Source organism: Oryctolagus cuniculus, chromosome 9, assembly GCF_051225735.1.
Source record: "Oryctolagus cuniculus isolate XC-2025 breed Fujian yellow rabbit chromosome 9, ASM5122573v1, whole genome shotgun sequence".
Classification (NCBI taxonomy): Eukaryota; Metazoa; Chordata; class Mammalia; order Lagomorpha; family Leporidae; genus Oryctolagus; species Oryctolagus cuniculus.
In genome coordinates, this window is record NC_142875.1 from 37,780,237 (window position 1) to 37,797,082 (window position 16,846).

The window sequence follows — 16,846 nt, forward strand, 5'->3', positions numbered from 1 at the left end:
GGCGTGTGGGTAGCAGAGTTGGGATTGGTGGAAGAGGACTATAAAGGAGGAGAGAGACAACATGCACCAGGAACATCTAAGGGGAACATCTGGATAACATCTGAGCAGCCCCCGAGAGAGCCGGCCAGCGGTGTGCCGCTCCCCCGCAGAAGTGGGGAAAGTGGCAGGGGGAGCCGCCCTTCCACGGAGGTGGAAGGGTCCGCAGCCAACCCGGGAAGGACCAGCAGCAAACCCGGGAAGGGCCAAGCAGACAAAAGAACAGTGCAGGGTCCAGTGTCGTTCCTCCACGAAGAGGGGGAGTGACAAGAGGGACTAAAGAAAAGTCTGGACAGACAGAAGCCGGATGACATGTTTTATTAATAGGACCAAAACTTAATTTTACCTGTCTCCTAGTAGCTATCAAGCACTTTTTTTTCATTTTTTATTTTGATTTTAACATTCAATATGATTTGTAGATACAAGTCTAAGACATAATCATACTCCCCTCCTCTCTCCTTCCTTGCCTCCCACTCTTCTTTCTGTATTTTTTTAGTTTTTGAGATAACGTATTTTAAATTTACATTTTACAGTAAAAAGGCTTAATACTTCACTGATTAAGAGGTTTTTTAAAAATTTTTTACTTATTTGACAGAGAGTTAGACAGTGAGTGAGAGACAGAGAGAAAGGTCTTCCTTCCATTAGTTCACCCCCGCAAATGGCCACTACAGCTGGCGCTGTGCCAATCTGAAGCCAGGAGCCAGGTGCTTCCTCCTGGTCTCCCATGTGGGTACAGGGCCCAAGGACTTGGGCCATCCTCCACTGCCTTCCTGGGCCACAGCAGAGAGCTGGACTGGAAGAGGAGCAACTGGAACTAGAACCCGGTGCCCATATGGGATGCCAGTGCCACAGGCAGAGAATTAACCGAGTGAGCCACAGCGCCGGCCCTGATTAAGAGGTTTAACAGGTGAAAAACCAAAGAGCCCTAGTTGAGTGGGAATAGAGACAAAGCTATAAACAATAATGGAATGTACAAAGGACCATTTCACCCATATACAGTTTTTGGTCATTTAGTCATTCATAAATTCTTTCAATGAAATACAGCCAATGACATTGTAACATCTAAGTATTTCCTCTGTGGTTAGAAGATAATTAATATCTTCATTTAGACTTTAAACCATTTAATCTCAACAGTTTGTACACAGGAATAATTTTATGCAGTTAGCAATGCAAATAATTATACATTATTTTTTTTGTACTCTGTTAGTTACCATAGATCAGGGAAAACATAGGATATTTTTCTTTTTGGGACTTGATTATTTCACTGAGTGTAATGGTTTCCAGTTGCAGAAGACATTTTGTTGTGAAAGACAGGATTTCACTTTTTCTACAGCTGAGAAATATTCCATACTGTTTATGTACCACATTTTCTTTTTTTAAAGAATTATTTATTTTTGTTTCAAAGGCAGAGTTAATGAGAGAGAAACAGTTTTTCATCCACTCATTGAATCCCCAAATGTCGCTCCCCCTCTTCATGGAGGAACGACACAGGACCCTGCGCTGTTCTTTTGTCTGCTCGGCCCTCCCCGGGTTTGCTGCTGGTTCTTCCCGGGTTGGCTACCGTCCCTTCCACCTCCATGGAAGGGCGGTTCCCCCTGCCACTTTCCCCACTTCCGCGGGGGAGCAGCACACCGCCGGCCGGCTCTCTCAGGGGCTGCACAGGTGTTCCTTCAGATAGATGTTCCCGGTGCATGTTGTCTCTCTCCTCCTTTATAGTCCTCTTCCACCAATCCCAACTCTGCTACCCACACGCCGAGTACGCTGCTCTTCTCCAATCAGGAGCAGGTCCTGCTGCTTATTGGTTGAACTGGAGGCAGCTGTGTAGAAGCTGTTTCCTCCTCTCCCAGCGCCATATTGTGGGAGAGCAGATGCATAGAATAAGTCTTAATTCCAGTAACTTAGTCTAGTCCGAGTTGCTCCCAGTTGCTCCCCACACCAAATGGCTGCATCAGATGGAATCGGGTCAAGCTGAAGCCAGGAGCTACTTCTTGGTTTCCCAGGTTGATACGAGAGCCCAAGAAATTGGAACATCTTCTACTGGTTTCCCAGGTACATGGGTAGGGAGCTGGATCTGAAGTAGAACATCCAGGACTTGAAACTGTACCCCTATGGGATGTTGGCGCCAGAGGTAGTGGCTTTACCACTATGCCACAGTGCCAGCCCCTATACCACATTTTATTAATCCAGTCATCAGTTTATGGGAACCTGGGTTGACTCCATATCTTAGTCATTGTAATTGAGCTGCATTTAACATAGGGGTACAAGTAACTCTTCTATATGCTGATTTCATTTCCTTTGGGTAAATTCCCAGGAGTGCAATGGCTGGGTCATATGGTAGATCTATTTTCAATTTTCTGAGGAATCCACATACTATCTTCCAGAATGGCTGTACAAGCTTGAATTCCCACTGATGGTGGATTAGGGAACCTCTTCCCCCACATCCTCACAACATTTATTATTTGTTGGTTTTTTATGAGACCCATTCTAACTAGTATGAGGCAAAACCTCACTGTGATTTTTATTTGAATTTACCTAATTGCTAATGATCCTGAGTGTTTTCTTAAGTGTCTGTAGGCCATTGGAATTACTCTTTTGAGAAATGTCTGTTTAAATCCTTTGCCCATTTTGTAACTGAATTGTTCTGTTGTTGAGTTTCTTGAGCTCTTTATAAATTGTGGATATTAATCCTTTATCATACTTTGCATACTTTGCAAATGTTTTTACCCATGTTGTCAGTTGCCTCTTGAATTTGTTAAGTGTATTCTTTGCAGTGCAGAAGCTTGTTAGCTTGATGTAATACAATTTGTCAATTTTGGCTTTGATTGCTTGTGCTTCAGGTCTTTTGCAAGAAGGTCTTTGTATATGCAATGTTCTTCTCTAGTAATTTAATGTTATCAGGTCATAGATTTAGATCCCAGATCTATTTTGAGTTGAATTTTGTGTAAGGGTAAGGGATGGGTTTGTTTCATAATTATGCATTGGAGATCCAATTTTCCCAGCATCACTTATTGAAGAAACTATCCTTTTTCCAGGGATTGTTTTTACCTCCTTTGTCAAAAATTGGTTGTAGATGTGTGGATTGATTTCTTAGGATTGTGTTCTGTTCCATTGGTCTATGTGCCTATTTCTGTGACAGTCCAAGTCTGTTTATTGTAACTGCTCTGTAGAATATCTTGAAATCTGATAGTGTGATGCCTCCAGCTTTGTTTTTGTTGCTTAGGATTACATTAAGTATTCAGGAACTCTTGTGTTTCCATTTGAATTTTAGCATTTTTTTCTAGATCTGAGAAGAATGCCCTTGGTATTTTGATTGGGATCTTACTGAATCTGTAAGTTGTTTTTAATATTGTGGACTTTTTGATAATATTATTTCTTCTAATCCCTGAACTTGAAAAATTTTTTCATTTATTTGTGTCATCTTCTGTATCTTTAATCTATTGTGATATGCATCATAGAGATCTTTCACCTCCTTAGTTAACAGGTATTTATAACAGGTATTTAGGTTTTTTTGTAGCTATTGTGAATGGGATTGTTTCTAGAAGTTCTTTCTCAGCCATGACATTGTATATACAAAGGCTATTGATTTTTATGTGGTAATATTATATCCTGAAACTTTAACAGAGTCTCTTATGAGTTCCAATAGTCTCTTAGTGGACTCTTTTGATTCCCTTATATTCAGAATCATGTCATCTGCAAACAGGGATAATTTCACTACCTTGTTTCCCAATTGTTTCTCTTTGATTTCTTTATCTTGCCTAATAGCTCTGGCTAAAAGTCCCAGGACTGTATTGAATGGTAATGGTGGCAGTGGGCATTCTTTTCTCTTTCTGGATCTTAGAAATACTTCCAGCATTTTGTCATTCAATATGATGCTGGCTTTGGGTTTGTCGTAAATTGCCTTGATGGTGTTTAAGAGTGCTCCTTCTATATCCAATTTGCTGAAGGTTTTCATTATGAAAGGATGTTGTAGTTTATCAACATCTATTGGGATGATGATAAGATTTTTATTCCTCAATTTGTTAACGTGATGTATGTTGAACCATCCCTGCATACCAGGGATAAATCCAGCTTGGTCTGGGTGAATGATCTTTCTAATGTTTTGTTGGATTCAGTTGGCTAAAATTTTCTTGTATCTATCTCATTTTTGAATTAAGGTGATGTTGGTCTCAGAAGAAATTTGGGAGGATTCCATCTCTTTCAATTGTTTTAAATAGTTTTAAGAACAATGGGTTTAGTTCTTCTTTTAAGTCTGGTATAATTCTGTAGTGAAGCCATCCAGTCTTGGGCTTTTCTTTGTTGGGAAGGCCTTTATTAGTGATTCAATCTGCACCTTGATTACTTGTCTGTTTATGTTTTCCATGTCTTTGTGTATCAATTTTGGTAGATGTTATACATCTAGGAATCTATCCATTTCCTCTAAATTTTCCAGTTTGTTGGCATAGAATTGTAGTAATTCCTGATGATTCTTTTTATTTCTGTGGCATCCATTGTCACATCTCCTTTTTCATCTCTGATTTTATAGTTCTGGGATTTCTTCCTCTTTTTTTGTTTACTTGGGTCAGTGTTATAAAAATACTATTCAATTTTTTTCAAAAAGGTAGCTCTTCATCTCACTGATCTTTTGTATTTTGGTTTCAATTTTCTTTATTATGTCATTAAGTTCTTTTTTTCTACTAACTTTGTGTTTCATTTGTTGTTTTTCTATGACTTTGATATGCATTGATAGTTCATTTATTTGATGCCTTTCCAATTTCTTGATGTATGCTCTAATTGCCATAAATTTCCCTCATAGCACTGTTTTTCTGTAACCTGTATGTTTTGATATGTTCTATTGTCATCTTCATTTATTTGCAGCATTTTTAATTTCCATTTTGATTCTTTTATGAACGAGTGTTCATTGAGGAGTGTGTGGTTCAGTCTCCACATGTTGCATATTTCCTAGAGAATCTTGAATTGTTATTCTCCAGCTTCTTTCCATTATGATCAGAAAATGTACATGATATGATTTCACTTTTTAAAATTTGCTGATACTTTCTATATGGCCTAGCTATGGCCTATCCTAGATAAGTTTCCATGCAGTGATGAAAACAATGTGTATTCTTCAATGGTGAGATTAGATGTTCTGTAGATATCAGTTATTATGTATATATATATATGTATATCATTACATATCAGTTATTATATATATCAGATATCAGGTCATTTTGGTCTATTGTGTAGATTATCTCTGTTTTTTCTTTGTTGATTCTCTGTCTAGTTAAACTGAGATCAATGAAAGTATTTTATTGAAGTCTATGTCTCCCTTTAGATCCATTAACATTTGTTTCAAATAGCCAGGTGCACTGGCATTGGGTGCATATACAGTTATTATAGTCACATCTTCTAGTTGAATTGATCCCTTAATCATTCCATAATGCCATTCTTTCACAGTTTTTGTGTTAAATTCTACTTTGTCTGACATTAGGGTAGCTATACCTGCTCATTTTTGCTTTCTGTTAGCATGGGATATCTTTTTCTATCCTTTCATTTTCAGTCTGTGTGTATCCTTTACTTGTATGTCTTTTTCTTTCTCCAAATTAGTGAAGTTTTCTACTACTATTTCAATGACTAGGTTTCTAATCCATTTTGTCTTACACACCTTCAGGAGCTCCCAAAAATCTGCAACATTGTTTATATTTTTTCTAATTTCTTCTTTTGGTCTAACTGAGGTATTTCCAAAGATTTGTCTTCTAGCTAGGATATTCTTTATTCTGCTTTACCTGCTTTACCAATTCTGTTGTTAAGGATTTCCACTGTATTTTTTATTTGACATATTGAATTCTTCATTTCTAGTATTTCAGTTTGATTTCTCCTTAAAACCTTAATCTCACAGAAACAGTTTTTATCTATGTCATGTATGGGTTTCTTCAACTCATTAATTTGCTTCTCATTGCTCTGAGTAATCCTGTGATCATTGTTTTGAATTTCTTTTCAGGCATTACGTCAGTCACTTCATCTACACATTCTACTATTGAAGTGTTGTTGTGTTCCCTTTGGGGAGTCATGTTGCCTTCCTTGTTTTTGTTTCTTTTATTTTTCATTTAAGACATTGTGGAAATACTTATTTTTTGTCCCCATCCCTGCACACTGATGGGTTTTATCTTTTATTTATCCCTCTATGGCTTAGTGGAGTGTCTGCTACTTCAGTGAATACCTAGAGGCTTGTGCTAGGTAGGGCCAGGATACTCTGCTCAGGGTTCAAGGATGGGGCTAGAATCCAGGGTAACAGGCAGATTAGTTGTCACAGATCTCCTCTTTCATATTTGGGGGGGTATGATCACATCTGTTGGTGTAATGACAACCTCACCTCCTCTTTTACAAGGTGATCAATTGCCTAGCTTAGCCTACAGAGGGCATAATCCTCACCTACTCTGGCACATGAACCACACAAAGGATCTGTGCAGCCCTCAGTGTGAGCATGGAACCCTCAGCAATGACCCACCCCAAGCAGTCAGGGAGCTTTAAGTCTCTGACATCAGATGCAGTGATTACCCAGAGATCTAGATATACCACAAGCCTATTGTGCAGTCATAGAATTTCCACAGCCAGAGCTGACAAGGCTTACATAGTCATGGGTTGCAGAGGATCTCTTCTCTCTCCCTGCAAGCCTACCCCATCCCTGGAGAGAGCATGGTTGTTTCCAGAGCCAACTGCCTTGGCAGTTTGAGCCCTGGAGCCTGTGACAGGTTGACAGGATGGGGGCACCTCACAATCCTAAGTGTGTACCCAGCTCTCTGTCAGCCCTCCCAGACAGACTCAAAGGCAGTGGGAAATGTGGATTTTTTTTTCTCTCTGCTAAAATCCCCTAGTTGGACTTGTGAGAGCCATGCAGACTCTACTTGTATCAAGATGGTACCTTCTCTCCTCTAGTTGCTGGGCATCCTTGTGTGGTAATGGGGAGAAAGAAATGTGCTTTTCCTTCAATAGGTTTCGGGTACTCTGCCAACTGCCAGGGCTCCAGGCAGGACTCAAAGGCAGTGCAGTGTGCAAGGCTCTCTCTCAAGCAGTATCACCAGTGGTGCAGGCTGCTATAGTCTGCTCTCACCTTGCTCACAGAACCTGGCGTCTCCTCCATCCTCCAGCTGTGGGACTTGTGGGTGCGGTGTCTGCTCACATATGCTAAATTCCCCTTTCAACACTGCTCCACAGCTTCCCTCTTCCTTCTGTAGGATTTCTACTGTAAACCTCTCTCCAACTCTCCCCTGGAAACACCTCCTCTGCTTTTTCCCCCCTGTTAGCTTCTCCTGATTAGAATCAGTGTATCTTTTCCCTATTCAGCCATCTTGGGATCTTTTATTGCTTTGAGAGTCAGAGAGAGGAAGAGGGAGACAGAGAGGGAGGAAAAGGGGGAAGGGACGGAGGTGGAAGAGGGAGACATGGAGAGCTCCCATCCACTGGCTTACCCCCATAAATGCACACAGTGGCAAGGGTTGGGCCAGACTGAGGCTGGGAGCTAGAAAGCCAAACCTAGGTCTCCCATGTGGCTGGAAGAACCACAACCACTTGATCCATCGCCACTGCCTCCCATGGTCTGCATAAGCAGGAGGCTGGAGTCAGCAACCCAGAGCATTTTAACTGATAGGCCAGATTCCCGCGACAGCTTTCGAACATTTTAGAACCCTCCTAGCAATAAGTAATTCTCAATGAATTGTAATTAAGCACTCATTTAATTATAACTTTGTTTCCTGAAGCAAGAAATCCCCGATTATAAAATATTTTTAAAATTTCTTTCTCTTCCTTTTTCTTTCTTCCCTTTGCTTTTTACATCTTCTAGTCTTTTCTGTATTTCACTGAAAAAAGTTTCATTCAAAACCCATTAAATTGTTTTAAAGAACCAACAAGAAATTCACTTTTCACATATAGCAAAAGAGAATACAGGAAATCACCTATACATCTAGCTTTACATCATAGAAAAACTGCTTGAATTCGGAACAAGGCCTAGAGCAAAATGATCCTAGGGGTGTAGAGAAAACTAGGAATGATTCTAAAAGCCTGGAAGTCAGTGTGGTAGACTCAGCTTAAGGGAATGAACTAAAAGAGAAGGACAGAATCGGAATGTGAGTGTGACAGTAGAAATGGCTTCAGACCCAGGGACATGTAGACATGAAGAAGGCATCCAGAGCCAGACATGAAAAACTTGGTAACATATCTACTTAAATATTGAAATTTGTGAAAATTTTATAAATTCCTTTTTAACTTCAAAGTGTGCCTTTCTGTAAAATATCAAATGATCTGTCCTTTATGTGTCAAATTTCCTTCTCTCTTGGTTCCTGATTAAATGATCCCGTTCAAAGAAAAGTTATCTTCTCATTTTATGAACTAATGATAGGCTTTTATTTTTTTTCTTCAAACACGAAAAATTTCTATTAAGGATGTAGTACACAAAATCTTATTAGGGAATTATTTGAACAGGATAAAATTATTTGAACAGAATAAAATTTTACATGGAAAGAGACATAAGAGAAAAAATGACTTTGACATTAAAGTTGAAAAAAGAAACATTTGAATGACTTAAGTAAGAAGTGATTTGATTTTTAATGAGAATAAGTTACTGCTTGGAAGCAGTGACTGTTGGCTGATTTTGCACTACTATGGTGAATCTGATGGTTTAATCTCCCAAAATTGAGCTAGAATTCCCAATTTAACTACTAAAATTCACTGGTTTTCAATATATTCGTAGTTTTATGCAAACATCACCACTTATTCCGGTATATTTTCATCACCTCTGAGAGAAACCATATACCTATTTAGCCATCTTTGCTCATTTCCCTCTGCTCTGACCCTGGCAACCAGTGACTTCCTATCTATCTGGGGTTAACTACTTCAGACATTTCTTACACATTGAATAATGCAATGGTGTGGATTTTGTACTGTCTCCTTTCACTTAGCCTTGAGTTTTCAAGGTTCATCCATATTGCAGCATGTATCAGCACTTCACTCTGTTTCATAGCTGTGTGATACTCCATTGTTTGGATATACCACATTTTGTTTTTCCTTTCATCTGCTGTTGAATAATTGGGTTGTTTCTACTTTCTGACTATTATGAATATGGCTGCTATGATCATTACTGTGAAAGTATTTGTGTGAATATGTATTGTCAACATATGATTTTATTTTTATTTTTTGACATTAATATGTTTTTAAATTTCATTTTAAAGATAGTTAGAGGGGCAGGGAGAGAGAGATTATTTCCATCCACTAGTTCATTCTGTAAATGCCTGTAACAGTCAGGGCTACTGCAGGGTGAAGAACTTCATCTGAGTCTTTCATCTTGGTGTCAGGGACCCCAGTACTTGAGCCACCAACTGCCGCCTCCCAGGGTGTGCATTAGCAGAAAGTAGGAAAGGAAGCACAGTAGCTGGGACTTGAATCAGGCTCTCTGATTCGGGATACAGGCTTCCCAAGCAGCATCTTATCCATGGCACAACATTGCTGTATTTTTAGTTGTCCTGGATTTACACCGAGGAGAAGAATCACTGTAATCAAGTAGAAATTGTACATTTGGCTTTTCCCAAACTACTTTTCTCAATCTGTACTATCAAAGTATGTAGTTCTTTAGTTTCTCTGCATCTTTTCCAACACATTTTAAAAATTGTAGATACCTTATTGATTTTCAAAATATATTATTATTAACCCTATGTTGACGTTTCAGTCTCCTGTATCATGGTTTCACTTTTCTCTGTTTTCTATTCCTATGTTACCAGATTGATGAGGTTGTGTTCACAGCTACTTAAACCATTCTTTTAACAACTGGGAATAATGATCACAATCTTGTTCCAGTACGTTTCACATGCCCTTGGAAGTGCAAATGCATTATTTATCAATATACAAATTACCCACATTCTTAACAGTTTAAAACTATAAACTATGTACAATTTCTGTTGCCAAGAATGCATACCGAGCTTAGACTTGCTTCAATGGCAGAAGTTCTCTCAAAACTTATCCAGGTGTGGCCTGCAACCTTTGGTTTCCACTCAGTCTTCACTGGGGGAACATGATGCCAGGCTTGCTCATGTTGGCTGTCCCCACAAGTGTGCTCCACACAGTTGGACTCAGGGCCTGGGGTTCTCACTGGTGGTGGTTAGCGTTTCCCATGAGTCTCTCCATAGGACAGTTTTCCAGATGTCAGGTGCTTTATCAGAGTGAGTAAGAGAAAGCCAGCGAGATGTGATAATTTCTTCATAATCTAATTTTGGAAGTAACATTTCATCATGTTTCTTATCTTACTCTCTGAAAGTGAGTTACTTGATTCAACCAACCTGCAGTGGAGAAAGGATTATACAAAAGCATGGATCCAAAGGGTAGAGAAGAGACCCTTGGGAACCATCTCTGTGGTTGCTTGCCACCATATTGTTAGGGAAAAGGGCAAACTTTGCTGATCATCAAATTTTCTCATACTTTTGCAAATGCAAGTACATAGATATAAATGTTGTCATTTATTAAATATCAGTAGGATAATTAAAGAAGGTAAAAATGTTTTCAAGATTTTTGGATCACTTAGAAGTGCGGGAAAGTTTGACAAGAACAGAAAAATAAATTTGGGTGAGTCTGAAGATCTGAGGGCTACCCTGAGGCCGAATATTAACAAAAATCATGATCTCCTTGTGCAGAGCCTGTGAAGTCTTCATGCTTGTTTCATTATTTGTGAAATCAAATGACACTTTCTGTCTGGAGCTTTTGCAACCAGGAGTGTGGGGTTTAGGTAGGAAGAGAGCACAAGAACAGAGGCAGTTGATTTTCTTGAGCTTAGTTTTCAGAGGGGAGTAGAGAAAAGCTTACCTTGCAAGAGTGCACTCAGCTGGGCCCAGACCAACCAAGGAAAGCAGAAAGAAACCAGTCTAGAGCAGATTTTAAAACATACTGTCTATGGAGATGTGTGTTGCTTGAACAGGAAGGGCCCTCTTGCTCCCCGTTTTCTACATTTTAGTTACTCCTCTAACCCCTGCTCTAAAAGCCCTGGCAAACTGCTCCTCAGAGAAGCAGATTCTTTAGGGAACTCTGTCTTCCCTCCGTCCCCTTATTTGTCACAAGTGAGCAATGCTTTCCTTTGAACAGTTCCGACTGCAGATTGATTATTCAACAACTCCCTAAGCAAAGTAATGGTGTGTGTGTTCACTAACAATTTTAGGCTTTTCTTACTGTACCCCACCATACAAAATTCACTTTACATGGGGATCAGGGAGTTAATCACATAGGAGTATACTTCAAGTAGTTCATGAAAAAAGAATTAATAGGTATGTTTATCTTGGTGTAAAATTTGTTGAAATCCATGCATTTAAGCAGTCTTCAAAAAATTCAAGGGAATTGCATATTATGAAGAAGCTATGCATAGATTTAAATTTTTTTCACCACATAAATTATCTTTTAATTCCATTTTTCCAGGTACTTTTGTTTATGAAATTAACTCATATTAACTAAACCAAAACTTTCTAAAAAAATAATATTTAGCCTCCTAAAAAACAAAGAACCCCAATATTTTCCTTGACATTTGATTCTATTATATGAAAATATTTTATTCAATTTATTTAATTTTTGAAATAGTTTCATTTTATTTACATTTGTTTAATTTAACATAGTAATCTTTATCCCATAACATAAATTAATATACAAGTCTGATTTTCTAGCTACATGTATTTGATGATAAAATACAATGGAGTAGGCCAGCTCTCTGCTGTGGCCAGGGAGTGCAGTGGAGGATGGCCCAAATACTTGGGCCCTGCACCCCATGGGAGACCAGGAGAAGTACGTGTCTCCTGCAATCGGATCAGCGCGAACGAACGGCAAAGGAAGACCTTTCTCTCTGTCTCTCTCTCTCACTGTCCACTCTGCCTGTCCAAAAAAAAAAAAAAAAAAATACAATGGAGTTTATGTTTAAAACAGGTAACAAATTGCTTTCTAACCAAGAATATTATTGACTACTGTACCTGATTTGCTTGGCCTACCTAAACTTTTTCTTTACCTTCTAATGAATTCCAAATTGCCATGGGGTGCTAGGGACCAGGTTCCTTTCTCTGATGCCAAAAGGAATTTGAGGATGAGCCCAGGCACATTCAGCAGAGAAGCTAAATTTGCTTGCAAAGTGAAAATACGTACTCGTACTGAAGAAGGAATTTAGGCATGCATAAGAGAGGCGCACTCAATGAAGTTTGGGCCCATCCCATCACATGAACCGGAGACCTAGAGGGTGGTGTCTCAGGCTGGGTTAATTGAATATTTATAAGAGACAGAGTTTGGGGCAAGGCTTGAGTACTGTCGATTTCCTTTTCTATTTTTGGAGACCTTGAAACTGTCATGGCCTCAAGTGCATGATGGGAGTAAGCATGATGGTCATGGTAATTAAAGTGACATTACCGGGAGCTATAAGTTTTGAGTTGCAGTTTTGTAAAAGTTACAGTTTTTCCATTTGCAAGGAAAAGTGGGGAAGGAAGGTTGGACAACACAGACGGAACTGTAAGGAGGGGCTGCTACCTTCTTACCGACCCACATCCAACTGTAGTTTCAAAGCATTGTGATTTCTACAGCTACTTCTCAACTGCAAGACTCATCTGGAGTTGTTTGCTATATCTGTAAGATGGATGGAGAGAGAACGAACGGTGTTCATTTCTCTTTTGCCTTAAGCACTAAGTTGGCCAGTTAAGAGTATATTAGCAAGCTATTTGTCTCTCTGCTATTAACAGCATGGACGTACATCACTTGGGTAAAGGGATCTTGGGTAGCTATTTCAGGAGGCTAATGACTGCCTGGGACAGATAGCCTCAGGCCTTGCCTCAGGGTATCAACTCTGCCCCACGTTCCTAATCTCCCCAGATGACCTTTCTTTCCTAGTGTACTAAGTTTCAGGGGTTATTGATTCTGTCACATGTATATTGTGCCTTGTTCTCTGTTTCATTATCAGTTATTCACTCATCCCTGCAGATGTACTGTAGTTAGTGTACTATGCAGTGCTAAGTTCACGAGTAATAGCCACTGAAAAGAAATTTTATCTTTATGAGGACATTTTTATTTATTGCTATTGAGCACATGTTAAATATTTGATGGACAAGGCACACATAATTTCCTCTAAATTTTTCTTTCCCTAAGGCATACCTACTGCAAGAGCCATATAGAATCTGCGGCAACTTACTGAAGGATTCAAATTTCTTGAAAGGTTTCTGTTTTAGCTTAGATGTTTATGCAAATTTTGAACTCTATAAGCGCTGGCTTTAATAGCTCATCAATGGTTTATATTATTTATGAGTTATATTACTTTAGCTGCCTTCACTGCCCAATCTTAGCCTAAAATTCAGTGTTCCAGGAGGCAGTACCATGATTTCCCCTGACAGAAAGTCCCTCTTTTCCAAACATCTCTTCCAGAGGATCTCCCTGCTTCTTCCTCTTCTGTGGTCTTCAGTGCATGATGCTTCTCTTTGTGGTGGTAAGGTGTTTGCTGCGCTGTCAGGCACCAGCTAAAACAGATTCGGTTTCAATGCCTTTTTCATCCTTTGGCCTTGTAGATTTTTTTTAAAGATTTATTTATTTGAAAGTCAGAGTTACACAGAGAGAGAAGGAGAGGCAGAGAGAAAGAGAGAGAAAGGTCTTCCATCCGCTGGTTCACCCCCTAATTGACCACAATGGCGGGAGCTGTGCTGATCTGAGGCCAGGAGCCAGGAGCTTCTTCTGGGTCTCCCACGCGGCTGCAGGACTTGGGCCATCTTCAACTGCTTTCCCGGGCCATAGCAGAGAGCTGGATGGGAAGTGGAGCAGCCAGGACTCGAAGTGGCGCCCATATGGGATGCTGGCACTGCAGGCGGCCTTACCAGCTACACCACAGAGCCATGTGGATTGTGGACATGATGCCCGGCAGTGAAGCAGCTATCATGAAGACAAAAACAATGAGCAGAGGACAGTGGAGCAGGGAAACAACAGACCTTGTCCTTGATGACATCTTAGGGCCACTGCAGCAGCCCAGATCGCTTAACTCAAGATTTCCTACTGCATATGATACACCACCATTAGTTATATTTTCTGTCACAGATGAATAAGATTCCTAACTGACATAAGTAGTTTTTGTTGAAGATTTATTTATGTATTTGAAAGCCAGTGTTACAGAGAGGCAAAGGCAGAGAGAGAGAGAGAGCTCTTCCATCTGCCAGCTTACTCCCCAAATGGCTGCAATGGCTAGAGCTGGACCAATCCTAAGTCAGGAGCTAGGAGCTTCTTCCGGGTCTCCCACGTGAGTCCTGTGGTCCAAGGACTTTGGCCATCATCTGCTTTCCCAGGCCGTATCAGAGAGCTGGATGGGAGGTGGAGCAGCTGAGATTTGAACTGGTGCCATTATGGGATGCCAGCACTGCAGGCTGTAGCTTTACCTGCTACACCACAGCACCAGCCCCAATATTAGTAGTTTTAAAATATCTTTCAAATGTTACCATTACTTAGAAAACCTTTACATGCATTCTCATTTAAGTTTGTTTTGGTAATCATATATAATAATAAATATAAAGGTGAATATTGTGATTACTTAGATTTAAATCATATATTTAGCATATCAGTATCTAATTTTTGACTTAAAAACCACCTTGTGAGGTCTTCTCTAGTCACATTTCTCTCCCTTCCATGTTGAGGTAACATTATCTTGATGTGATACCCATTCACTTATTTTGTAGCTTTAAACTCCATGTATATATCAAATATTTTTCTATTTTTTCTGTTAGAGAACTGCCTAACTACAATATTCATTCCTCTATGACTACATTTTTCCTCCCTTTTATGCTTTTTAAATTGAGTCATTTGAACAAATGAAGCATGTAGCTGGAGTTTATTTTTACTAGTGTGTAGTAGTCTATGTAGATTTTCTTTATTTCCATTTCTATACCATGTTTGCTGTAGTATGTAGAAGAAAGCACTGATTCTGTTGCTGTACAGCATTCCGTGTAACTATAGTTTGTTTATTTTCATTGCCATACAATATTTCAATAAGCACATAGGTGTCCTTTGCTTATTTTCATTGCTATATAGGTTTCCATCTATGAGCATTCAACAACTCAGCTTTCAGTGAATGGTGGTGCTAAGATAGGGTATATCTACTAGTGTTCAGTATTCAAGTGTTTTTCTGGGCTATAGACCTAAAAGTACAATTATTGGATTGCTTGGATTATGATGGTCTTTAAAAAGCCTGTAGAAATTTGAATTAAAAGATCATTCACATTTGACAGGAAAATTTAGAAGCTACCTTATAGATTTCTAATTTTATTGGAAAGCACCACACTAATTTCCCAAGTGACCATTGATTATATTTTTCCCCATGTTAACTGAAAAATCACAATATTTCACAATATTTTATTCTATTCTTCTAGTATTTATTAATTGAAAAATTATTTTATTAATTTTCAAAAACTATCATTTCAGAGAGAATAAACATTTTCTTGTCCTTTAAGTATGTAGATAGCATACATTTATTTATTTGACAGGTAGAGTTACAGACAGAGAAAGAGAGAAAGAACACACATTTTTAATCCATTGAAAATTATGTAGTTGATCTTGCTGATGATTAACTCTGATGTGAAAATATATTTATGACTATTAACAAGCCACACAGAAATCAATCACCTCATTCCCAAGTTAAATGATTGCCTTGTGTACCTGAAATGGTGCTTGCTTGAGCGACAGAATATTTACCGGGGAGTCCCAGATAAATAACATAGAAAAGAAGGAAATGTGAATTCCATGATGTGTTTTGGGAATAGTAGAGAAATTCAACCCCCCACCTTCTTTTGTTTGCTTGTTTTTCTGTAATAAAACTGTCATGTGGCAACTGTGGAGGATTCTTGAATTATAAAGTAAATGGCAGTGACTTTTATGGAGTGCTGGTATTTAAACAGAAGCATAAACTACCACAAGGATTGAGAAAACAAAGTTCTTGTTTTCTCTGGAGATCCCCATCTCCTTTCGGAAAGTTATCTATTTCTGAATTGTGTGTTGCTTCCCCTCATGCTGGCTGAGCTCTTAGCCCCAGTGAGTTAGAAATGATTTCCTCCAAACTGGCACAGCACAATTAAGAAGAGTAATCTTTTTCAGGGATAATATCTTCCTATCTTGTGATTTAATCCTCCTAACAACTACATTGATTTATGTGTGCTTATGTATATTATGAAAAAGAACATTGCTTTAAATGTTCTCCTGACACATTCAAAGATTTTCAGGCTTGTTTTATATACATGTATCCCACAGATCAGTAGACTAAATTTTTTTAAATCACAAACACTATCTGTTAATTTTTCAAAAAATGGTTTTATTTATTTGAAAGGCAGATCAACAGAGAAAGAGGGAGGAAGGGTGACACAGAGAGAGAGACAGACAGACAGACAAGGTAAGCTATTCCATCCACTGGTTTACTCCCTATGTGACCACAACAGCCAGGGGTGGTTCAGGCTGAAGCCAGGATCCTGAAACTCCATTCTGGTTTCCTACATGGCTGGCAGGGGCACAGTTGAGCCATCTTCTGCTGCTTTCCCAGGCACATTCACAGGGAGCTGGATTGGCAGCAAAGTAGCCAGGATGTGAACCAGCACAGTGATGTGGGCTGCTGGCATCGCAAGTGGTGGCTTAACTCGCTGGGCCATAATGCCAGCCTTTGAGTTAAATTTTTATAATAAATCCTCAAGAAGTAATAAATATAGTTTTTAATTTTATTTCTTTGAAAGAGAGACGGAGACAGAGATCTCGTGTCCATGGGTTCACTTCCCAAATGACTACAACATCTAGGGCTAAGTGAGGCCGAACCTGGGAGCTC

At 39.2% G+C, this 16,846-nt stretch overlaps 1 protein-coding gene across 5 annotated transcripts in view; it reads left to right on the plus strand.

Moving 5' to 3' along the window:
* The window catches only part of LOC149124544 (uncharacterized), a 657,427-nt gene that overhangs the window by 327,508 nt on the left and 313,073 nt on the right, over positions 1-16,846 (plus strand). For 2 of the 5 annotated variants that reach the window (XR_016212829.1, XR_016212830.1), the window contains exon 1: positions 1,428-2,085. The exons of the other annotated variants lie outside the window; for them this stretch is intronic. The gene's annotated coding sequence lies outside the window, so the exon portion shown is untranslated. Of the gene's footprint in view, positions 1-1,427; positions 2,086-16,846 lie in introns of those variants that run through there. 5 annotated transcript variants of the gene reach the window in all.